The 27,500-nt window shown below is 38.3% G+C and overlaps 1 long non-coding RNA gene across 2 annotated transcripts in view; it reads left to right on the plus strand.

Moving 5' to 3' along the window:
• LOC128246982 (uncharacterized) overlaps nt 1–27,500 on the plus strand; it is a 37,036-nt gene that overhangs the window by 4,596 nt on the left and 4,940 nt on the right. The window contains exon 2 of one of the 2 annotated variants that reach the window (XR_016243363.1): nt 22,519–22,639. The exons of the other annotated variant lie outside the window; for it this stretch is intronic. This is a non-coding gene — a long non-coding RNA (uncharacterized LOC128246982). The remainder of the gene's footprint in view (nt 1–22,518; nt 22,640–27,500) is intronic. 2 annotated transcript variants of the gene reach the window in all.

A 27,500-nucleotide genomic window follows, 5' to 3' on the forward strand; every position in this document is an offset into this window, starting at 1 on the left:
GCCAGATTGGAGCAATATCGAGAATAACCAGCCAAAATTGCACAGATAATCTGGATCTCGACTGAAGAGAGAAAACTCCGAATGACATATCCATGTTTTCTTTGTATCGCCTATCTCTATGTTTTGTCCGTTTCTTGTATCACCTAACTGTCTGGATGTTTTGCGCTCTTGTCCAATTTTGTATTTTTTATGTATATATATATATATATATATATATATATATATATATATATATATATATATAGCGGCGTATGTACACTTTGTCTCGTATATGTAAGTACACATTTTTCTAAATCTTGTATGACTATTTCTGTCTATCAGCCTCTTTCACCCTTATTCGTTCATTCCACTGTTTGTTCTTTCGTTCCCCCTCGCTCACATTTCCTTGCCTTCTCTTCTCCCTCCACTTTTCACTTCACTGTGTCCCTGTCATTCTTTCTCGCGCCTCCCTAATTCTTTTGTTCCCCTACCTCTACCTTTCTCTTCTCTTCTCCTGTGACCGGTGTTCAGCCAAGTCTGACCTTTCTTTTTTTGGGCGGCCGTTGTGCGTGCAACATCGTTATTTCTCCCTGTGCCTGTGAAATCTTGTATCCCGGCTGTAAGGCCTTCTTTCCATATACATCAGCTTAATTTTATTCGTCCTTAGTCGAAAGACATCTGTTGTTATGTCCCGTTATTATTCCTACTGTATTTGTGTAACATTGTTCGTTTTTTTTTTCGTACTTGTTCTTGTATACATTAGCTGCTTTCTTCCAAGGAATCTAATAGTCTTAGCTTAGTTTTTCCTTGGGGCTGGCCAGATTGGAGCAATATCGAGAATAACCAGCCGAAATTGCAAAGATAATCTGAATCTCGACTGAAGAGAGAAAACTCCGAATGACCTGTCCGTGTTTTCTTTGTATCGTCTATCTGGATGTTTTGTCCCTTTCTTGTATCACCTAACTGTCTGAATGTTTTGCGTTCTTGTCCCATTTTCTATCATATATATATATATATATATATGTATATATATATATATATATATATATATATATGAATGTATGTATGTATATATATATATATATACATACATATATATATATATATGTGTGTATATATATATATATATATATATATATATATATATATATATATATATATATATGCACATATATACATATATACATATTCGATTATCTCCCCTATACCGGAAGACATCCCTAATTACCTCCCCCTATCTAGAACTCTTCTTTTTCAGACTGGAGCGAACACGTTACAATGAAGTAGAGAAATTTGAAAAGACAACACGAAACCGGTTATTTCTCAAAATACAATGTTTATATACCAAAAAGATTTTATAACATTTTCTAACATTTTTCTGACATAATTTAAATATATACTTTAACCATGTAACACAAGCCTTCTGTAGTTTTTTCACTCTTATTATCTTTTATATACATATACATATATATATATATATATATATATATATATATATATATATATATATATATATATATATATATATATATATATATATATACATATATATGTATGTATGTATAGTTAAATAACTTACCTTTATGATATAGGTAAGCTATTTATTAAATTATATATGGCAATAATATTTAGCTGTATTTTAATGCAATTCCGGTTTTTAAGAAACTTGAAAGAGAATACTGGTCTTAAATGTGAAGAATCACAATTGGGATATAGTTCTGCTTCATTCTGCTTCGTTGCAATGTTAAAGATATATATCCTCTGGTTGAACTTTTGTTTTATTGTTCAGTCAGAGATAGAAGAGCATCGAATATGAGATTTTGAGTGTCTCCAAAACTAGTCAGGGGAACGAGCAGAAGAAACCATAATTCATTTGTTATTGAAGAAGAAAGACCAACAAAATACTGAGTTATCATTTAATCGCGGACCTATTCGAAATGCTTCCAACATAACGGTCTCAATTAGTCAGGCAGTTTTATTACATTAGGCTATAGATTAAATAATTAATTAATCACAATTATTTATTAATGTAAATTTAATAATGATTACAAGTGAAGGATTCACATGTAATAATTAGCTTTTGTATGTTGTCAAACATTTGAGATAGTGACAACGTAGCGGAATGAAAAGAAAATATGCTTGTGTGTTAGTGTTTCCGTATATATGTGTGTATGTGTTTGCCTGAGTTTACGTTTATGTGAGTGTACATATACTTGTGTGTACTTTTGTATCTAGCTTGTCTGCTTCTCTGTCTCTCTCTCTGTCTCTCTCTCTCTTTCTTTCTCTCTTTCTCTCTGTAGATGGCAGTGGGAGACATTTTACTTTCATTAAATTTCAAATACAATTTATTACGTGGTATGGATGCTGTTTTAAAAAGAAACGAATTATATTTTTAATTTCACAAACACACATCGTTTCATAAATTATGTATAATACGTACACACACACTAGTACACACACACACACACAGACGCATACACACATAAATATATATGCCATAGTATAGAATATATTTTCAAAAGGAAAGACTCCCATATTCAATTTCATAGACATACACACACAGACACATTCACACATATACAGCAAGTTGCATGGTATGGAAGATAACATTTCCAAAGAAAGAAAAAAATCATTTAATATCTAACATTTAACAACAGATTTGCTGTTCTCTATAATTAATGAAACTGTCATTTATATAATGACACAGGTGTATAACTTTCTTAATATGAAGCAGCATAAATTTAGGAAGTAATTCTGTTTTAGAATATGTGAGAGAATGTGTTTGACACTATGTAAGTCTTTATGTGTGTGTGTTTGTGTGTCTTTGTGCATGTATGTGTGTGCTTGCATCATATATGAATCTATGTATATGTATAAATATATGCATATGTGTATGTATTTGTGTGCAGTAATATATATATATATATATATATATATATATATATATATATAGAGAGAGAGAGAGAGAGAGAGAGAGAGAGAGGTAGGTAGACAGATAGAGAGACATTAATATATTCACGTATGTATATGTAGACATATATATGTATGTATATGTATTTGTGCATGTATGTATATAGATACACCCAAACATGAAAATACATACGTGCGCACGCACACACATACATACATACATACATACATACATACATAGACGAACACATATAAATACATACATATATATATATGCTAAAACTTTCCAATGAATACACATCTGGCCTCTGTTTACATTTAGAGACACATTGCAATTGCGTAAAACCAAACACACACACACACGTGTGTGTGTGTGTGTGTGTGTGTGTGTGTATATACGTATACGTTCGTATGTCTATATATGCATGTATACGTGTACGCATATACATAGGTATCCGTACAGGTGTTACGCATGCGCAAATATAAATGGCATCGCATGTGTAGATGTTATTAAATTAATGTTTTACATATTTTGACAGTAAATTCGACAGCTTTTGACAGTCTCTTTGACAGCTTGTAGCTATAACCTTCTGATCAGGCGTGTTCTTTCTGGTTTTATGACACCCAGTACCTAAGATTGGCACTCGTTACTAATCACGTAATATATATTTGGTACAAAACCGAAGCTTTCAGACAGAGAGGGATAAATGCAGGTCTTTCCAATTGTTCGGCAGAGATAAATATTTTTTTCAAAATTCTTTAAAATTATGTTCGCGTCTTTTGTGTAACTGATTTCAACAATTGTGTTTCGGTACTTTTCTGTGTTCTTGACCATTGTTGTACTTGGTCTGTTATGCTTTCATTTTATTGGTGTTTTGACAACGACATTACACAAACACTCATTCAAATTATGCCCTCAGCATCACCGCTTCTTCTTCATTTGTCTTCTTCGAATGATCTATCCAGCAGATTCCATAATGTTCTAGCCACGATATCATGTCTCTAGAAATAATCAAGTTGTGTTAGCTCTAGGTTATGTCTACATATACACTCATGTATACGGTCATATATGTGTATATATATATATATGTATTTGCGTGTGTTTGTATCTGCTTCTGTGCGTGTGCGTACATATATATATATAAACATGTACATATAGATGTGTGTATATATATGTATATACATATATGCATACATACATAAATATATATATATATCTAATATGTATATTCATTATATTTAATATATAAGGAGAGAGAGAGAGAGACGCATTCTATATATATATATATGGAATATGTGTATATATATATATATATATATATATATATATATATATATATATACGTATATGTATATATATATATATATATATATATATATATATATATATATATATATATATATATATATATATATATATACATACATATTCTATATATATATATTTTATCTATTTTATATATATCTGTGTGTGTATATATATTTGTAGATATATTACATATATTATACGTGTTATATGCATGCATGTATGTATACACGCGCGCTCATACATGCTAAGATTTCCCAATGTATATACATTTACTGCTTATCAAGAATATCTCCGTTGCTAACTCACTTAAGATTGTACGAATGGCCAGATATGTGTATGCATGTGTGTGTACGTATGTACGAAATTACGTAAAGATATATGTGTGTGTATGTGTGTAAGTAAGTATGCATGTATGTATTTATTGATACGGTAAATATGCGTATTACACGTGGGCGCTGCCATGGATAACATTGCACATGTAGATCGTATTACTAGCAGAGATGCCTGAAATCAGTTTTCTTAGGCAACCTATCTATGATATAATGGCATGAAGTGAAGATTCTTACGAATAGATCTGTTAGGAGCCGCGTATTTTTCTGCTTACCCAACCAAATTATTTGAGAGTAACACCATCATTGTTAACACCTCGACAAATATTTTTAACTTTGCCTTTAGTAGAGTTATAAATCGGAAAGTATCTATTCCGTCCCCTTCCCAACTTGTTGGCATTGTACCTCAGTAGTGCTATTGCCTACCAACTAACGGAACTTGAAATTTTCCGTTTTGCTGCCATTTGCAGTATACATTTGCCAAGTTATAACCGAATAAGTCTGGCATGTATTTGTAAAATTCATCGTCCAGACCACCTAAACTGGGCAATTTTCCCTACGTGCAACCATTCACCGCCTTCAGTATATCAACTACCATTAATGTTTTTTTGTAGTAGCTCGCATCTTCTGCCGGGAGCCGTTGAAGACTTTTGAGATAACCGCTAAAGTATACTACCATCTCCGACCGATCGCTTTCTTCGAGCGTCTCTAGTGTATCAAAGACCGAATTGCAGCTTTCTCTTCCTGTTGACACCGAGTTTAAGTGCACGTATCTTTGCTCTAGCAAATTAGCCTTCGTATTTTCCGTAGGAGTAATGGTCAAAAGTCATTCTCTTTGCTAACACGGCGGCCATATGTATTTCTTAATTATTTCTTCAACTTTCTCATTAGTATCCTGCCTAATTTATTCCTCTCTATCGTTACTTCTTCCCTAAAGAGTCTCTCTTTCTCTCTGCTACAATTTCTCCAGCCACCCTCTTCACGGTAAGTCACCACTTTTTTCATGGCAACCCCGTTCAACTGAGGCATTACGAGATCGCGCCGGTGATGACACGTTCAGTTTTCAGAAGCCAGGTCCCAGTCTATGCAAGTTTGTAAAAACCTAACATTATAACTCACTGTTGGTACAACGAAAATTCTATCAAGGTACACTCTCTACGTTGTACTATGACCACTCTGTTTCCACACTGGCGCAATAAAGTGACGTTTCAGATTGTTGGAAATGCCTGAACAAGTTTCTGAATACGTTTCACCTTTTCGTCTATGCTAAATCCAATTTAAAATTCAGTTTCTACCTTTCCGCCCCAATACTAAAGAGAAGAACCTGTATACTAAACTTGAAGAAATTTTGGCCGTTCTAATCAATAAGGGCGTTAATCGTTACTAATCTGGATGCACTGACTTTACTGCTTCTCACATCCAGCAGCACCAACTTACCGTTCTGAAAAATCATCCTTACCTCATGTTTCAACCTTTTCCAAAGTAACAGATGTTCTCGATCCTGACATGCCACAAGATGAGTACGCATCATTTCGTCAAAAATGGTTCGAACGTGTGCGTTCCTGAAATTCTTATTTCAATGATAGCTACAGTATTCTTGTGTTGAGAATACTGAAGTCATTGAATAAATTACCTTTTCTTTAAGCCGAACTCCAGGGAAATTTAAGGAAATATTTCTGGAAAAAATTGTTAACTTTATGGATTTGAAATACGATCTGGAATCCAGGTGAAAGTTTGTTAACATTCCATTCATCTTTCTGAGAGAATGTTTTCGTTTAGCTAATTGAAAAAATGTTTCTTTCATGTAACACTGTCATTAAATAGTGTAAGATACATATCAGATGCAAGTTATGTATGCTGGAGAAGGAGATATAATGAGATGATGTAACCTCTCCACATAACTGTCTCGGTTTCACACTCGCGAAAGGCAGACCAGACATAAGCAACCGATGTAGACGAAGCTGAGGGCTTAGTCTTGTTCTCTGACTCAATATCAAACTCCAACCAATTACCTCATGGTCAACAATTAGCTGCATATGATATTGGACTACTTGTTATTTGTAGTAAAACCAAATTCATTGCTCCCATCTGTCAAGTCAATGGTTTCACTTATCTCGGTTCAGGAACAATCTCAACTGGAAAGGTTGTAAAAATCGGACAGCCAAAGTATTGTCGTCCCTAAACAAACTGGATGTTGCAAACTTGATGTTGCAAATCAACCGTGTCAGACAACATAAAGAGTAATTTTTTTTCCGTACAGCGGTAGAGTCAGTCCTTTTATAAGGAGCAACAGCACACATGCTTACCAAACAAACTGGAATCCAAGTTCGGTGGGACTTACACCTGATTGTTAATAGTAGTCTTAAACATATCTTGGAGAACTTATCCCACCAGAAAAAAGCCAGCTGTTTCGATATTTCCTGTCTGTTTCCACCATTGGAAAGGAAAAGCTCTTGCGCTTTGCAGGACATTGCTGGTGAGCTAAACAAAAGCTGGCAAGTGAGATACTGCTATAGATGCCAAAGCATGGCCGTACTTGAGCTAGTCGTCCGAACACGGTGTATGTGTCTCACCAGAGACATTGGATGCTTTCCTGAAGAATTCTCCCAATTAATGCAGAACCGAAATGGATGCCGCGTGCGGATTAAAAACATCCAAGTAAGTTCGACCAGATGATGATGAATTATAATTGTGCTTTGCGGGTTTCTGCTTATTTTGCTCCACGTTCTAGTTTAAAGTGAAGAAGACTAAGAGCAAATGCAATTAATATTATCAGCTTTTACGGCATTGGAAATAACTAATGATGAACGGCGTAAAGTTACAGAGTGCAAAGATTTTCAATCTCTGTGGGTTCAAGGCTTAGGTTACAGAGATGTAGTAGAAATTAGTGGATCGAGTATACACGTGGGGAATGTGTAGCTTAGGCAGCATTAGCATGCGACAATAGCTTGATTCGCATGTCTTGTACTTAAACGGTAAAGAGCCTTTTAAATTTAAAGCCCAGTCGGTGTATAATGTCGTTGATTAGCAAGTCAGAACAGATGAATCTGAGATGCAAATTAAACACAGAAATAAAAAAAATTATCAGCAAAAGAAATCGACTTTTAGCATTTTGAATATGGATAGCTGATGATAATGGATTCATATCCAAATATAGAGAGCGATGTAAATCAAAAGACGAATTTAAAATGCACTCAGGTATTATAATGTTATGTAAGGAGTAGAGGAAAGAAAAATATAAACAAACTTCCCTTTTACAATATTTCAAACAAGCACTTTTAAAATGTTCAGGGTTTTTTTTTTGGCATGTGTTGATGGAAGTCAATAAACTTCAAAAACAAAAATAAGAACGAATATTGCTTCCATTTAATTTAATTTCTTCTTTATTGATATCGATTCTTATACGAATTTTTTTTAAGCTATTTCAGGTAATTTATTTTTGCTTATTTTTAAAATCTAGATTCCATCGAAAATTTTTTATGTACACACACACACACGTACACACACACATACACACCCACGCACGCGCGCGCACACACACACATACACACCCACCAACACATATACACACACACACACACATTTTATACATGTGTGTCTATACACGCGCATGTACGCATATCCAAATGCTTTGGTGTCATTACGGTACGCATTTTCCGCTCTAATTAGGATATGCATTTACAAGCACTCACACACACGCAAATTCACACACTTATGTATATATTGTAGGTTACAAAGCATATATCTCCTCTTCAGGACATATCATATTTAGTCTTGGTGAGGCATTTTACTTTTCCATGGAAGTGCTCAACAGATGTCTATGTAAACCCTAAATTCTTTGGGACTACGACATTAAGCCTGTATAGTGCAAGAACAATGAAGCCAGCTTCTGATACACAACATAAACAAAACATAGATGAAAATATGCATACATAAGTCCTCTGCTAAAGAAGGTTCTATTCTGTGTTCTTTTTCTTTCTTTTTATTTCTTATTTTAATAACTACCTCTCGTCCAGAGGTGTATATAATATAATTTCACTGCAACCAGTAATATAAAGCTGTGCAGCTTTTATATACATTGTCTTACTTAAAGTTTCCATGTTGAGTATGACATTTTAGTTGTTTAATCCGAAGATAGATCTTTGGCCATGATTTTGTAGGCCGTCCAACGTTACAGAAATTCATGTGGCTGATATTTAGTTTGCGTTCAGAACTGCTGGATGAACGTAGGTGGAATTGAAAGCTATTAACGCTCTGGAGAAGGAATATTAGATTAATCAAACGAAAGAGCTCTGGTCGTTACCACCACATACCTTTCCAGACTAGAGAGATTGATGCGGCTTATTCTACCAAGAGAGAAGACATAGGTAGAAGGGTAGTGAAAAATATTGAGGTTTTGGCCAGGAAATACTGTAACAATTGTTAGTATGGGACCTGGAGGTGAGACACATTACGAGTGATGGCATGAGGATAGAAGAAGCAGAGTTTGTTGTAGCAGAACAGACTGGAGAAAGAAATTTTCTCATCATTGTTCGTGTGTGTGTGTGTGTGTGTGTGTGTGTGTGTGTGTGTGTGTGTGTGTGTGTGTGTGTGTGTGTGTGTGTGTGTGTGTGTGCGTGCGTGCGTGCGTGCGTGCGTGCGTGCGTGCGTGCGTGCGTGTGGGGCGGAGGGACGATAGTTCGGAACGATTTCTAGCAGGTCGAGCGATCATAAATAGAACCTCGTCTTTGGCTCGCTCTATATACTCCATTTACAAGAGCTGTTTGAAGAATAGAGCCAGCATAATAGCGTTGCCAAGGTGGCTCCGAACAAAAGATTTCCAGTGAATGTTTACACAATCATATACAAATCAAGTTAATAGCTGAGGTCAGTAAACCATAATTTCTTAGTTCTGGCTGTAGAATTAAATTCCGTTAAGAAATGAACTACTTTCCAACCGTAGCACTGATCTTTGACATTTTAGAGAACGATGACCATCATTTTTGCTCAGGTCTTTCGAAATTCGACTCGTGTCGAATACATTATTATCCAAAACGGAGATAATATTTCTCCTCCTCTTCCTTCTTCTCCACACCTTATCTCCCACCTCCTCCTCCACTTCCTTATTCTTCCTCCTCCTGTTTCTAAATATCAAAAATAACAATAATTATGATCATAATGATAATCATTTATTTTATTTGCCACAGGGATAAGGTTGAGGAATATATTATAAGGGCAGTATGTAACTTATGAGGAAAGGCGTACATAGATGGCAAGGAGAAGAGCTATGTCAATAAAACTACAATTCAGTCTTCCTGATATAGGACAATTTCCAACAAGGGCCAATCAAGGAACCCCACAGTTCCAGGATCATCCTGATCACCTTAGACTACCAGCCTTGTTAGTTGAGAAGGTGGAGGTGTGTACACCCTGCTTTCTCCACTGCACACATCATACCTTTCTACTTCCTTCCTATGTATACCTGTCCTGACCCATGTGTGTGTGTGTGTGTGTGTGTGTGTGTATGTGTGTGTGTGTGTGTGTGTGTGTGTGTGTGTGTGTGTGTGTGTGTGTGTGTGTGTGTGTGTGTGTGTGTGTGCGTGCGTGTGTGTGTGTGTGTGTAGATATATTTGATATAAGCACCTCTGCTGAGAATCCAGTAGCTGTAGAGCTCGGAATTCGTTTAACGCTGTTCATCATTTACTTAGTCCTCGGAGAAATGGTTAAATTCTTCATGTTTGTATGTCTGCTATGTAGGGTTTTATCTATATGCACACGCACGCATATACGCGCGCGTACTCAGACACACACACACACACACACACATATATATACACATACCAACAGCGTGTTCTATGTTAGTTTCATATGAAAGTAATGACAATTCTTCACATATCTTCTACTCTTCGTATGTAAATGTGTGCTTATGTATGCATATGTATGTGTACGTGTACGTACACACACACACATACATACATACATACATACATACATATGTACATGCATACACATACATATATAGATACATTCATACTTACGTACATACATACACACATGCACACATACATAAATGTATGCATACATACACACATACACACATATATAAATGCATACATACATACATACATACTTACATAAATGCATGCATACATACACACATACACACATATATAAATGCGTACATACATACACATACATACATACATACAGACAGACAGACATACATACATACATAATTATATGTCATTTGCATGTGACGCGTGCATGAACTGAGGAATGCATCTATGTACATACACGCGTTTAACTAGGGTCTTCTCTATTTTATTTAAACTAAATATGACATAATTCCAAAGGAATTTCACAAGCGATAGACATTGCTTATTCTTCCACAAGAAAAATATATTAGAAGTGGTAATATTCATTGAGCGAGCTGTTAATAATTTCATTATCTGCAATGAATGTAGTGACTCGGTCGCTAATATCGTTTCATGTTCGTGTTCAGAGTTGGATTTTCGGTTTTCTTAAAATGAAAATATCATGCAGTGCATCTCTGTTGCAACATGCTCAGCAAAGGTCAATAGTGCTGTAATTTATACATAATTCTAACATGAGATTTGATAAATAAATTCTGCTACTTAAATCAATGAGAAGAAACTGTACAACGAATTAAGAAGATCGTGAGAATCGACTCATCGGATTAGTCGAAAGAAAGAAAATCGAGAAAGATTGAGAAACATCGAGAAATTAAGCAAAGATTCATGGAGAGAATCTAAGAAAAATTTACGACGTTGTTTTACAAAAACTGTCAACCTTATTTCGAAACAAGGTTTGCCGTACGTTTTATTGGTTTGTTTAAAGGAGTTACTTCAGTGCAGCGGATTTGACGTATTACTGTCATATATTTAGTGAGTTCTGTCTGTTTGCGGATTTGGGTTATCATCAGCAAGAAATATTCATCATGCAAATAGTATTGCATGATTTAGCATAACCCGTGTAGATTTATGCATTATAAAATGTTATTTCACTCTGAATCAACTATTATTTCTTTTTTCGTTTTATTTTTATTTCCGAAGCGTGCGATTCGCTAAGATATTAATCTGAGATGCTTATAAACCAGCTCTCACAATGCACGAATATAAACCTTTCGAATAACTGAATAACTCATTGCAAGCTGCTGACGATTTGGGAGAAGCGATTGCAGATTAAGCAAATACATTTTTAGTCCTATTCTTTCCTTGCCAATGTTTTTCCTCCACCCCAACAGACATTTATTATCATTTTTTTTATACAAGTTTTCTGAGAATGCATGTGTTTTAATAGATATTGTGCAATGCTTCATTGGCGGATTGGGAAACGGTTAAATATCTAACATTAGTTTTTAATTATCTTTTAGAACGCGAAGAAAAACATTCATGTTAGGGCTGAAATTAATTAAACCATTAACGTAATAAAATAGCTAACATGATTGTTAGCGTTACAGTTAATTAAGCTCTTTACCAAAATTAAATGGCTAATATGGCCGCCAACGAGCAGTAGTATTACCAGCGTACAAAAATATTAATTAGATCGTAGCAGTGTTATATTAGCCGAATAAAGCAGGAATGTTGTTATAATATTACCCTTTTGTTTAGTTTAATGATAGATACATTTCTTTTATTAGCCACACAGGGCTCAACGAAGATGGGACAAATACAATGTAGAGCTTTTCTTTTTGGGAGGGGGAAGGAAGGAAAAAAAAAAAAAATTGGTGGTGTCGATCAAAAGGGATCGTAGGAAGGGAAAAAGGGGCAGTTCGATCAAAAGGGATCGAAAAAAAAAGAAAAGGAAAGGCCGATCAATAGGGATCGTGTATCACACAGTAATGTTCTCGTGTAAAAAGAGGGGAGGACAGTTTAGGTTTAGCCGTGGAAGGAAAAGCCCACGGAAAAGACCACGGTAACCTTGGTCAATATTCTCATTGAAGAAACTATAACAGTAAGTGACTCTCTTTTGCCTTTTTGTTTGTTTTTTTTTCTTGTTCATAGGGTTATGCTCAAGATGGCTCCGTCGTTCACACGTGCCATCCTTGCTACATTCACCCATCTTTTTTTGAAGCATTCACTAGACAAGACTTCCCTTTCTACTCTCACCTTCCTCTTCAGGTGATACTTGAAAAAGTTGATGAGAGATTGCCCAGAGAGGAAAGTCTTTGTCTCTAGACCTTTCAGACGCGTCCACCATACACATTCTTTCGCCATAGCCACAAGTACGATGAAAATAGCTCTTCCTTCCCGTTTAAAGGAAGGAGGCGCGACAATATTCACGATAGACTCGGCTGATAGACCGACTCATTCCACACGCGATAGCAGTTGTTCGACGTAAGCCCACAGCTCGGAAATGGTGGGACACTGTACGAGTGCGTGCAGAACGGTTTCGTCGCTCTGCCGGCATCTCGGACAGGTCGGCTCCGTGTTTCTCGAGCCATGCCTGTAGAGCTTATCCCGAACGGGTAGTGCTTCTCGATAGCACTGCCAGGCCAGGGATCTCTGGAAGTTGTCCATAGGTCCCGGCCCGAAGGTCGTCTTAAACAGGCGGGTCAGGTATTCCTCGTCGACGCCCAGGTTCGCCCCGAGATCGTCGTCGTACCTTCCCTCCACTAATCCACTATAGAATGCGTTAGTTGTGATGCAGTCGCTCAAGGTTGACCCGGGTTGTTGGAGTTGCCGAAGAGCAGCGCGACACTCGCGGTGCCATTCGCCCTTCCTCGGCCTCTTCTTGATCCATGACTGCAGTTCGGTCATGGAGACGAGCTGCGGGAAAGCGCGCCGCACAAACGGTGACCACACCTGTTCACCGCTGTCTACGTAGAGCCGGAGATGTCGCAGTCTCAGCGCGTGTCTGCGCATCATCAACCACGGCATGCCCAGTCCTCCTTTTAACGGGTGTTGGCAGCAAACGGATCGCCTAACCATCGGAACGCTTCCTTTCCACAAGAAGCGGAAGAGGATGCGCTCCAGTTTGGTGATGGTAGGGTCGGGACAAGGAACGACGGTCAGGCGGTAGTAGATGACGGACGCGATGTACGTGTTCGCCACCTCCGCCCGACCTTTCAGGGAAAGCTTCCTCTCGGCCCATTGCCGGGCTAGAGTGGCCACCCTTCTCGTTATCTCGTCCCAGTTCTTCTCCGTTTGGAGGTCTGGACCAAACCAGACCCCGAGCATCTCAACCGGACCGTCAGTCCAACGTCCCACGACGGAGGCGCTACTTGACGGCATGGGGTTGCTTCTCCAGGTGCCGAGCCGCAAGCCCACTGACTTATCCCGGTTGATTTTCGCTCCCGTTACCGCTTCGTAGTCTCTCAGTGTCTCGCCGACAAGCTCGATGTGCTTTTGGCTAGACACTATGACGGTGACGTCGTCCGCGTATGCCGACACGCTCGTCCCGCATCCCAACTCTCGCGGGATGCCCCTCAGCGTCGCCAGCTTCCGCAGTAGTGGCTCGAGAGTCAACACGTACAGAAGCGACGAGAGGGGGCATCCCTGACGGACCGAACGTGCAATGTCGAAGGGTCTTGATAGATGCCCATTGACGCGAACTACCGAACGGATGCCTTTGTACAAGGCAGCCATCCAGCCGCGGAAAATGGGACCGAAGCCGGCTGCTATGAGGACAGCCTCCAAGTATTGATGGTCTACCCTATCGAAAGCTTTCGATTGATCTAAATTGATCAGGGCCCCACCCATGCCAGGTTCCTTAACTACCCTCTCTATGATGTAGCGCATCAGATGGAGGTTGTCATGGATGCTCCTGCCCGGCACCGCGCACGTTTGCGCCTTGCCGATCAGTTTCTCGATGACAAGCGCCAACCGCTTGGCTAACACCTTGGCCAAAATTTTCAAGTCTGCATTGAACAGAGTGATGGGCCTAAAGTTATCTATGACGTCCCCCTTGTTTGGATCTTTCTTCAGCAGCGTTACGGCTCCTCGACTCACAAAACCGGGAATGCTCCCGTTTTGCTGCCAGTTGCAGTACACCGCCACCAAGACGTCTCCAAACAAGTCTGGCTTACAGTTGTAAAGCTCGTAGGGCAGACCATCCAAACCCGGAGATTTGTCCCTCGAGCATCCCGCCATCGCGTCCCTCACTTCCGCCGCCGTGATGGCACCTTCGCAGCACTCCGCCTCTCTTGCCGAGAGTCGTGGCAGGCTGTGCAGGTAGGCACTGAAGTCCACCCTGCGTTCTCGCTCGCCATTCGTCCCAAACAGTCGAGCAAAGTGCCACTGAAAGGCCTCACACATTTTGCTTGGCTCGAGCAGTTCGCGCCCCTGTTCGTCCACCAGAGACCGAATGGTGGCTTTGTTGCCCTGTTGCGCCTCCGCCACCCGGGCCTCTCGTGCGGCTCCAACACCTTCGTTTCTTAGAGCACGCATCCTAGCCCTGACAACGCACTCTTCGTGTTTGGCGTTGAAGTGTCGGTCAAGGGCCAACCTCGCCGCCAAAACGTCGGATGCGATGTCACTTCTAATTGCCTCTTCTAGCTTCTTAACTAGTTCACCCTCTACTCTGTTTCTGTCTATGGCTAGTGCTTTGCTATACCTAACCGCTTCTGCTTTTATTGCTCTCTTGAGGGCAAACCACCATTTGTTATTGATGATGGCTCCTGTCAAAGCCCTCTTTACTAACGTGCTAATCCGGTCTCTGAAAACTGGTCTCGACGGGAAAGACGCGTTTAGTTTCCAGTAACCGGAGCCCTGCCTATGTGTCTTATCTAAGTCTAGCGTACACGTACACGGTGCCATTCGCCATTCCTCGGCCTCTTTTTGATCCACGACTGCAGCTCGGTCATGGAGACGAGCTGCGGGAAAGCGCGTCGCACAAACGGCGACCACACCTGCTCACCGTCGTCTACGTAGAGCCGGAGATGTCGCAGTCTCAGCGCATGTCTGCGCATCATCAACCACGGCATGCCCAGCCCTCCTTTCAGCGGGTGTTGGCAACAAACGGATCGCCTCACCATCGGAACGCTTCCTTTTCACAAAAAGCGGAAGAGGATGCGCTCCATTTCGGTGATGGCACGATCGGGACAAGGCACGACGGTCAGGCGGTATTCGATGACGGACGCGATGTACGCGTACGCCACCTCCGCCCGACCTTTTAGGGACAGCTTCCTCTCGGACCATTGCCGGCAGAGAGTGGCCACCCTACTCGTTATCTCGTCCCAGTTCTTCTCCGTTTGCAGGTCCGGACCGAACCAGACTCCGAGCAACTTGACCGGACCGTCCGTCCAGCGTCCCACGACTGAGGCGCTGCCGGACGGTATGGGCTTGCTTCTCCAGGTGCCGAGCAGCAAACCCACCGACTTATCCCGGTTGATTTTCGCTCCCGTCACCGCTTCGTAGTCTTTCAGCGTCTCGCCGACAAGCTCGATGTGCTCGTGGCTAGACGCTATGACGGTGACGTCGTCCGCGTATGCCGACACGCTCGTCCCGCACCCCAGTTCTCGCGGGATGCCCCTCAGCGTCGCCAGCTTCCGCAGTAGTGGCTCGAGAGTCAATACGTACAGGAGCGGCGACAGGGGGAATCCCTGACGAACCGAACGTGCAATGTCGAAGGGTCCCGATAGACGTCCATTGACGCGAACAACCGAACGGATGCCTGTGTACAAGGCAGCCATCCAGCCGCGGAAAACGGGACCGAAGCCGGCCGCTTCGAGGACGGCCTCCAAGTATCGATGGTCTACCCTATCGAAAGCTTTGGATTGATCCAAATTGATCAGGGCCCCACCCATGCCAGGTTCCTTAACTACCCTCTCTATGATGTAGCGCATCAGATGGAGGTTGTCATGGATGCTCCGTGCCGACCAGTTTCTCGATGACAAGCGCCAACCGCTTGGCTAACACCTTAGCCAAAATTTTCAAGTCTGCATTGAGCAGAGTGATGGGCCTAAAGTTATCTATGGCGTCCCCGTTGTTTGGATCTTTCTTCAGCAGCATTACCGCTCCTCGACTCACAAAACCGGTAATGCTCCCGTTCTGCTGCCAGTTGCAGTACACGGTCACCAAGACGTCTCCAAACAAGTCTGGCATACAGTTGTAAAGCTCGTAGGGCAGACCATCCAAACCCGGAGTTTTGTCCGTCGAGCAACCCGCCATCGCGTCCCTCACCTCTTCCGCCGTGATGACCCCTTCGCAGCACTCCGCCTCTCTTGCCGAGAGTCATGGCAAGCTGTGCAGGTAGGCACTAAAGTCCACCCTGCCTTCTCGCTCGCCACTCCTCCCGAACAGTCGGGCAAAATGCCGCTGAAACGGGGGAAGGGGTATCAGTTTTTGTATTGTCTTTTCTTTTTTCGTCTTCTTTGTTTGTTAATTTTGCAGTTTTCGTTGATGTTGTTAATGTTGCTTTTGTTGTTTTTTGTGTGGATGGCGGTGTGGGCAGCAAGGCTTTTTGTATGTGTTTAGTTAGTTCTTCTTGTTGTTGTTGTGTTTTTCGGACAGTCGGACACTCCTGTTTGAGGTGTGCCTCGCTATCGCATAAGTAACAGCGAGGCCGCCTGCCCTCTACCACTATATGTAACTTTTGATTTGTTGCCAAAGGGATGTATGGTGGGATTTTTTTTATTTCTTGTTCGTTTGTGTGGAACAGGATTTGTATGTTTTTTCCCGTCCAGTTGCTTTCTCCAACGTTTATTTTAAGTATGTTTATGTTGTCCATGTCGACACATATGGCTGATATCAACCATAGTGTGTCTATTGTTGGAGGTGCGTGCTTTATTGTTACCTTTGTTACCTTTTGGCCAAGGTAACTGGGTAACATTGTTATTTCAGGTGTGTGAAGAGTTAGCGTTGAATACCTCTTCGCCAACTCTTCATTTCGAAAAATCACCTGTACCTGTGCAAATCTGTAATAAGTAATATAAAATTTTTTATCCCAAATTGATTTCAAGCATCTTTCGATCTTGTCCATACTGGCCTGTTCCGGCCTTCTACTTTTGGTGTTTATTATTTTATATATTATTGTTTTTCTACTTGTTACCTCTAATATGTGTTGTGGTATGTTTAAGTGTATTTCACCGCTTTCTTTGGTGATTAATTTTCTCATTTCTATTATTTCCTTTGTCGTGTAGGACACAACAGTTTCACTTTGCTTCAAAGCTTCAGCAAAGTTTTTGTTTTTGTTATTGTTGTTATTGTTATTGCTGGTGCTGGCACTGGTATTGGTGGCAGATGTGGTATTTGTGACTGTGTCAGTTGTGTTGTGGCTTGTATTCATTTTTCCTTCCTCTCTTTCGCTTGCTGCTGGTGAAGAGAGCAAAGGTTGAGTTGAACTGTTGCTGCTGCTGCTGTTGTTGTTGTTGTTGTTGTCGTTGTTGTTGTTGTTGGTGGTGGCGATGATGGCGTCAGCAGAAATGGTGTTGACGTCAGATACTTTGGAGACATCGTCTGTGTTCTGTTTTGTAACTTTGGTTACAGTTTTGTTTTTGTTGGTGGTGGTGGTGGTGGCGGTGTTAACTTTCAAGTTAACAACACTTGCATCTGTGTGTGTGGATTCTTTTTTTCTTTTTCTCCATTCTCTCGTTTAACTGTGAGGAAGGAAGACTAGGAAATTCTTTTTCGAACGAAACACTGCAAAATTCAGCGTTCGTTTGATGAAACTTTTCATGGCTACAAGACGCCATCGTCTCAAAATAAAAATGTCTAGAAAGCCGAAATTAATTTTTAAAACCTGGAAATGTGCCACACAGGGCAGATTTCCGTTGCAAAAACTTGCACCAGAGAGTCTATAAGTTATTATACAACTTTCTATATAAAATAAACTTTACAAACAAACGTTTTAAAACATAAAAAAGGCCAAACTTACGGAGCCGACACGTCTACCGTCTGTCCATAGAGATAGATAGATAGATAGATAGATGGATGGATGGATGGATGGATGGATGGATACAAACACATACGCATGCGCACATATGTATAATCATCTGTGTGCTTGTGATTTATATGGTTATCGCGAATCCACCACGATGACCACAATGCAGTTGGTTCGTTTTCGGCACAATGTCCATCATATCTCTTACCAAACAAACACAATTTTTCCAAAATATCAAATTCAGAATATAGAGGATGAAACAGTTTCATGAGGATTTACATAATAGATACATCATAATAGCATACCATAGAATTTCTTCTGCTCTTATCTATCAGAAACGCATTCTCATCACATAATAAAAACGACGCTTTTCCGATATTTCTGTGAGTAAAAAACAGTTATTTCGACGTTTTAAAATCCTTTTCATATCCTTAAAAACAGAGTTTGTTTGGCCCTCTCTTTGCATAGATGGATTCAGTGTTTAATATTAATAATCACTACAAGGTGGCGAGCTGGCAGAGTGGTTGGCACGCCAGGCGAAATGCTTAATTGTATTTCGGCTGTCGCTGCGTTCTGAGTTCAAATTCCGCCGAGGTCGACTTTGCCTTTCATTCTTTTCCTCCCACTTCACCGTTCTCTTTCTCTCCCTCGCTCACTCTTCCTTCTTGACTCTCTCGTTGCTCACACGTGATCAGCGGCTACCGTTCTTTTTCTCCTCTTGCTTTACAAGAGATAAGACCTACTTCAGCCTGTCTCTTGTCACAGCTCCTTTCTCCAGCGTTCATCACACCACCGCGTTATGGCTTAACCTCTCTCACCGTCTGTTTTTACTGTTTTGTTCTTACTGTCCTGATTTGTTACCACTTTAACCCTCCACAAAAATTCCAAGTTTTATTTCATTTGCTTTGTGGGAAGGACTGTTTTAACGATGTCGCGTCTTGTCCTAACCTTCGAAACGCGGAGTAGATAAAACAGGGGACAACTGATGAAGTGATTGCTCTTTATGTTGCCTGTCTCTATTTGTTTTCTTTCGTTGTCCGAAAAAAGTTCGTTTTACATTTTTTGTTGTTTTTTTATGTTCTCGGTTTTCATTTTGTTCACATTTTTTGACGTCCTGTACTCATATATGGATGTATATATACATATATATGTAGGTATGTACATATATGTATGAATATATGCATGTATATATATATATATATATATATATATATATATATATATATATATATATATATAAGAATTTAAGGATTGGAGAAAACGCATGTTATAATTGCATACTTTATTCCTACATATGTTTCAAAGGAATACAACCTGTGTGATCCATAGGGATCTTTGATATTAAAATTGTACCCTTCTCATCAGGTAAAGCATGGGAATCATCTTAAACGTAAGACATTATGACCGATAATGTGGAGGCGTGTGGCTTAGTGTGTTGCACTCACGATCGTAAGAGTGTGATTTCGATTCCTGGACCGGGAGACACGTTGTGCTCTTGAGCAAACACTTCATTTCACGTCGCTCCAATCCACTTACCTCGCAAAAATGAGTAATCATTCGACGGACCGGTGTTATCCCGTGGGGGATATATACACTTTGGAAACCGGGAAACCGGCAGTTATGAGCATGGCATGGCTCGAGAAGGAAACATTATTTTTACAGGTATGTGTCTATAAAACGATAGTGATTAGTGCTGTATATTTTCCTGTATTTAGCGCATACATGATTTTGGAATTAACAGCATTATATATTCAGTCTGATGAACTATTGCTCAACCATCCTCACAGTTTACCGATTTACATTTACAACTTATTTGCTGACGAAAACCAACACTAATTTTCCTAGAAATCTATGGTTTCACTTCGATAATTATACTGATTCGAGAGCTCAGACTGTCTGATCTTATTGAAAATTACTGCCAATATCTCCAGAGAGTGTTGAGTTAAACAAAAGTTTGAGATGGTACTATGCACACAACTTAATGTGAGTTCCATGCTGTAGTTTATATAACCAAACACAACCGCTCAGCAGTAGAAGTTTATGACCCGAAACAAGTTGAGATGAGACATAAAACTGTACGACACCTACAGGTCTATTATTAACATTAAATTGCTTGCGTTATAATATATAAGATTGTGTAGAGGTGAGAGACGGAATTCACCACAGTCAACTAAACAGTAACACTGTAACAACCTTGTCTCGTAGATAAAACCAAAAAATATAGGGAAAAAAAGCAAGACTAATCTAGTAATGTATTCCAGTTTAACCGGAGATAATACTTGAACTCTTGCAAAAGGAACCGAAACCACGCATTTTGGGGCATGGAAATAGTAACGTATTAAATACTAGTTTCAAATTTTGGCACAAGCCTAGCATGTTGGGGGTACTTATTTTATCAACCGAATACTCAGGTGGTACTTATTTTATCGAACACCGAGAGGATAAAAGGTAATGTCGAACTCGGCAGAATTTGAACTCAGAACGTAAAGATGGACGAAATGCGACTAAGCATTTTGTCCGGCGTGCTAATGATCCTGGCAGCTTGCCGCCTTAATGATGTATTAAATATTCAAATACAGAATAAGTTCTGAGGTGTGTTTACTGACGAGCAATCCTGGAAATATTTGGAGATAGTCGGATATTGTTATGCTTTTCTCATCATTAAATAAATAAAAAATTAAAATCGAAAATTCTGGTATTATTTACGAGACAATGATTTAGGCACGAATTCTGTAAATATTGATTTTTTTTAATGTCACATTACGATAATGTCGCATTTATGGAAGAGAAGAGTCATGTCTATTACAAAAAAAAGCCTTCAGTATTTCTTATGAAGTTATTTAATATTTCACACCACTTTTCCCTATTATCTGATTTTAGGTGGGGTTTTTTTTATTTAGCTATTTTTAAGGAGATAAACCAATAGGCAGCGGTCGTGTTGAAGCATCGCTTTCAAAAATTTAGTTAAGCAAATCAACCATTTATTGTACAGTTCTCAATTATTGAACCGCTAAGTAACCAGGATTTAAACAAACCAACACCTATATCCAAGCATTGGTGGGGAACGAACTCAAACACGCACACGCACACGCACACGCACACGCACATATATGTACACATATATACGACGGGATTTCACAAAGTTTCCATTTACTAAATCCATTCACAAGATACTAGGCAGTGCTAGACAGTGGTAGAAGACACTTGTCCAAGGTGCTGCGAATTAGGGCAAAATCCGAAACTACGTAGTTACACATATATCCACATACAGTCACACATATATACGACAGATTCCACACAGTTTCCATTTACTAAATCCACTCACAAGTCATTAGGCGGTCCGGGACAATAGTAGAAGACACTTCTCCAAGGTGCGGCAAAGTGGGGCAAAAACCGAAACCACGTGGTTTGACATATATACGCATGTACACACATCGATGGGCTTCCACACAGTTCCCGTCTACCAAATTCACTCACCAGGCCTATATTACTTGACACTTGCCCAAGATTCTGCGCAATAGGATTCAACCCGAAACTACACACTTGCAAAGCGAGCTTTTTGACCACATAGCAATACCTAGACCAAACTAAATACCGTAGGCGGTTCTCACGGAGTTCTACAATTTTTGCGATTCAGAATTATGTAAACATTATTAGGATGGGATCACCAAGCTGTAATGACTTTAGAGCATTGTAATAGCAACACATCGATCTTCTTGACAGTCTAAAATCGATCGCTACTTTGCATAACTTTATGAATCAATTCTCAAGGCCTCTAATTACATCAGACCAATCGATATGTTTGGGTGGAAGTTTATTAAGAGGAAAATACAACAAAAGAATCAAATGAAATAGAATCCCTTTTCAGAAACTCCTCAGCTAAGATTTAATTCAGAGAAAACAAAACCATAATAATAATAATGATAATAATAATAATAATGATAATAATAATAATAATAATAATAATAATAATAATAATAATAATAATAATAATAATAATAATAATAATAATAATAATAATAATAATAATTAGCAGTTATCTTTTATCTTTTAGTCAGTCATTAGAGTGCTGCCACCATGATGAAGCACCGCCTTGATACGTTTGGGTCGAAAGAATCGACGCCAGAACTTACTTCTGAAACCTGATACTTGTGATCTCTGTCTTTTTAGCCGAAACGTGAGTTACAGAAGTACAAACAGGAATATCACTCCGTAGAAGAACTACTCTCCACAAAGAACAAATCCGCCACCCACATTACAGACAGATACAAGTCAGTGGACACATTGAAAGGTGTGCGAGGAATCTTAATCCTAATTTCCTAATTTTTCCCTTCTATCAATGTTCACAGAACACATCTACACAACAAAGAATGAATAAAGAGGCATTTTTCATTAATAAATATCTTCCTCAACTAAATATAAACACATAACATCATATAGAACACCACTAATCTTCCATTTAATATCACTAACCCCCATACATCCCATACACCATTCACACTACAAATCCAGATTACCCTAATTGCACCAAATCCAGAACTACTTACCTCCCTTACACATAATCTTTTTACTAAGGGACTAATAGACTTGACACCGTTCAGAATTCGGTGTATACTCAAAGCAATGAATAGTTTTACTACGAAACCGGTATGCTTGTAGATCTCTTTAACAACTCACAACAATGACTTTTTTTAACTTTATTCCTACCCCAGTTCATCTAATTGTATATATATATCGTTACTTTTCATAAAAAGCCTTACTTTCTTTTTGATTTTCAACGTGCATTTTCTCTTATTTTTCTGCTTACTTTCCCGCTATATATACATACAGGCTGCGGTGAATATATTGTCTAAATTACGCAAAAATGAAAATGACATTTACATCTCATTTTAACAGATATATTTACCAAAATTACATTAAAATATCTTGAAATATTAAAGAGTAAATTTATTTAAAAAATAATCGCCATTGGCTTCAAACACGGTCTCCACACGATTTAGAAATCGCCTGAAAATCTTCAGGACAGTCTCCTTGTTTGTGTTGGTGAATGTTGCCAAAAGGTTTTGCCTTCAGTTCGTTTTTGGTTTAACGGGGTTTTTTTTTAACACATTAACACATACACACACACACACATATGTACATACACACAGAGGCTTACACAAACACACATACACGCACGCACATACATAGCTGCGGTCTGATCAAAAACTACAACACGTCAATTCGGCATTTAATATCCTTCAAAGTACACCTCTTCTGAAGCCACGTACTTAATTCAACTTCGATTCTATCGTCTGGAGTTCGACGGCACATTTTCCTTTTAAAAGGCATTAATTTCACGTTGCTATCGTCGACTACAGATGTGCATCAGACAAAGTAAAGATGAAACTGTCTCTCTTCCCAGCTGCCCAGCTGTAATATATTCTGTGTTTCACTGTCTGCTTCGGTATACTCGGGCAATCAAAAGCAATTAGCAAATGAACGGTACACGCTGCTAGAGAACTGAAGCAGTCATAATCATTAATGTGTAAGGAATGCGATGTGTATGTATACGTGTGTGTGGGTGTATGTGTGTGTGCGTTTGGCTGTGTGCGTGTATATATATATATATATAGAGAGAGAGAGAGAGAGAGAGAGAGTTTATATATATATATATATATATATATATATATATATATATATATATATATATATGTGTGTGTGTGTACGTGTATATATATATATATGGGAGATTATACAAAAAATAACAACAGACGAGGACAGGTGGTGTAAATAACAAAAGTATATATTAGTATGACGCTCGGGAATACGGAAAGTCTTTGACGTTTCGAGCTACGCTCTTCAACAGAAAGAATACGGAGACAAGGAGAAAAACACGGAGAAAAAAAATTGAATAGTGTTCAGTCAACGGTCAATCATATATGTATATATATATATATATGTATATATATATATATATATATATATATATATATATATATATATATATATATACACATATGTATGTACATGTATATATACATATATATATATACACGTGTGTGTTTTCGTGTTTGTATGTAGGTATATGTGTAAATATAGATTTGCGTACATTACATCTTGTGTGTGTGTGTGTGCGTGTGTTTGTACACACACACAAACACACACACACACACACACACACACACACATACATGTATACATAAAAAATTTCAACTTTTTCAGATTGCTAAAGTTTGGCAAGAATTATTATCTCAGCCCGGTAAAGAGGCAATCGGGCAGAATCATTAGCACGCCGGGTGAAATGTTTATCAGTATTTTGGTATCGATAAAACAAGTACCAGTGATAAACTGGGGTTCGGTATAAATGACATTCCCGCCTCCTCGAAACTGCTAACATTGTGCCAAAATTTGAAACGAATATTCTTTTCTACCCTCGGCACTAGGCTCGAAAGTTTTGGGGAGGGGGGGCCAGTCGATTAGATCGACCCTAGTATGCATCTGGTACTTAATATTTCGAGCCTGAAAGGCAAAGTCGTCAGTGGAATTTGAACTCAGAACGTAAACAGATGAAATACCGCGAAGCATTTCGCCCGGCGTGCTAAAGTTTCTTATTTCTTTACTGTCCAGAGGGGGCTGCACACAGAGGGGACAAACAAGGACAGACAAACGGATTAAGTCGATCATATCGACCCCAGTGCGTAACTGGTACTTATTTAATCGACACCCGAAAGCATGAAAGGCAAAGTCCACCTCAGCGGAATTTTGAACTCAGAACATAAAGACAGACAAAAATACCGCTAAGCATTTCGCCCGGCGTGCTAGCGTTTCTGTCAGCTCACCGCCGTATTTGAAACGAATATTATCTAAGCACGGTAGACCGACGAGATTGCAAAGTCCTTTGCACACTGGGAAAAATGTTTAGCGGCATTTTCATCCATCTTCACATTGTATTCAAATTCCGTCAAGGTTCCCTTCGCATTTCCTCCTAACTGGGTCGATAAATTAAGTTGCAGTTCAGCCCTGGGATCGATGTAATCTACTTATCCCCTTCTTTGAAAATACTGGCATTGTGCCAAAATTTGAAACCAGTATATATAAGCTCGGATATTAGGTTAAAAGAACTCTCTCGCACACCCACGTATATACACCCTCATACATACAAACATATATATATATATATATATATATATATATATATATATATATATATATATATATATATATATACATACAAACTCACATAATTTCATATATACGTATATATATATGTATGTATGTAAGTATGTATGTGTGCATGTATGTATGTATGTATGTATGTATGTAAGTATGTATGTAAGTACGTATGTATATATGCATGTAAGTATGTATTGACATTTAGCCAACGAAAACAATAGTGTCCTGATGATTTTCGACTTATCTGACATTTATAATCAATTTCTGCTCATGTGCTGTCTTATCGTTCTTTGTACGTTGAACGCTCTCTAGCGCCGGTTTGTATTGTTTCAATAGAAATTATGGGAAGAGTTTTTTAAAACCTGTTGAAGGAGAAGTCTCTAGTTTAGTAACAACAGCTTCACTAACGTCAGTAATCATTAATATTGTTTGTTCTGAGACATTTAATACTATGCTATAAAATGTGATCATAAACACACACTCACACACACACACACACACGCACGCACGCACACACACACACACACACACACACACACACACACAAACACACACACACATTCACATATGCTCACTAATCTGCACTCGAACGCAGACACATATATGCATATACTTGTACGCATATACATGTGTGTATGTGTATATTATTATGCATACAAACACTGACATATACATATGCTTGTATGCATGTATGTATATATACATACATGCATACATACATATATATATATATATATATATATATATATATATATATATATATATATATATATATATATATATATATATACACATATGTCAGTATGTGTATATGCCAAAATGTATAGTAAACTGAATATATATATACATTCATATATATATATATATATATATATATGAGTTTGTGTGTATACGTACACATTCATACATTCATATATAAATAAATATATGTATACATACACATATATGCGGATATTTATATATGAGTATATAGTTATGCATGTATGTGTATATAAATATATATTTGTGTGAATACGTGTATAACGCTTTCCACTCAACCGCATATACATACATACATACATACATACATACATATATATATATATATATATATATATATATATATATATATATATATATATACATACATATATATATATATATATATATATATATATATATATATATATATATATATATACATATATATATATATATATATATATATATATATATATATATATATATATATATATATATATATGTATATATATATATATATATATATATATATATATATATATACGTACATACATACAAACATGTGTGTGCTTGTGTATGAATATGTGTGTGTATCATACCTATTCCATACGAAAAATGCCCAGTACCACCGCATCGTCACCAGTAGCAATATCGTCACCACAACCACCACCAACACCATCATGAATTTTTTTACTTCAGAAACTCTTTAAAAAAAGAAAAAGAATCTGGCATTCATTCAGGTACGATTGATAGCAAGACCCAACAGAACATGCAGATTAATTTCTGCTTGTTGACTGGTGGACATAAATCCTACGAATACCTGACAGCATTAAATGTAGATGAAATGGCCTCTGCGCTAGCATAAATACGCGGATACACACACACACACACACACACACACACACACACACACACACACACACACACACACACACACACACATACACATAAGCACACATATGCATGTATTTATGTTTATACACATGTGTGTGTATGCATGTAGGTAAATATGTGGATATATATATATATATATATATATATATATATATATATATATATATATATATATATATATTACACCAAGAATTTGGCAAAAGAATATAGTATCTGTTAACAATCTTAGCAAAATACTCACAGTTGAGTTTTTGTATATATATATCAACTTTAAATATAGCTCAAAACTGATCCATTGAAAATACTTTATTATAACAATAGTAATAATAATAATGATAATGAAATTGGCCTATGAACATTTC

Source organism: Octopus bimaculoides, chromosome 10, assembly GCF_046866305.1.
Source record: "Octopus bimaculoides isolate indiv1 chromosome 10, ASM4686630v1, whole genome shotgun sequence".
In the NCBI taxonomy this organism is placed as follows: domain Eukaryota; kingdom Metazoa; phylum Mollusca; class Cephalopoda; order Octopoda; family Octopodidae; genus Octopus; species Octopus bimaculoides.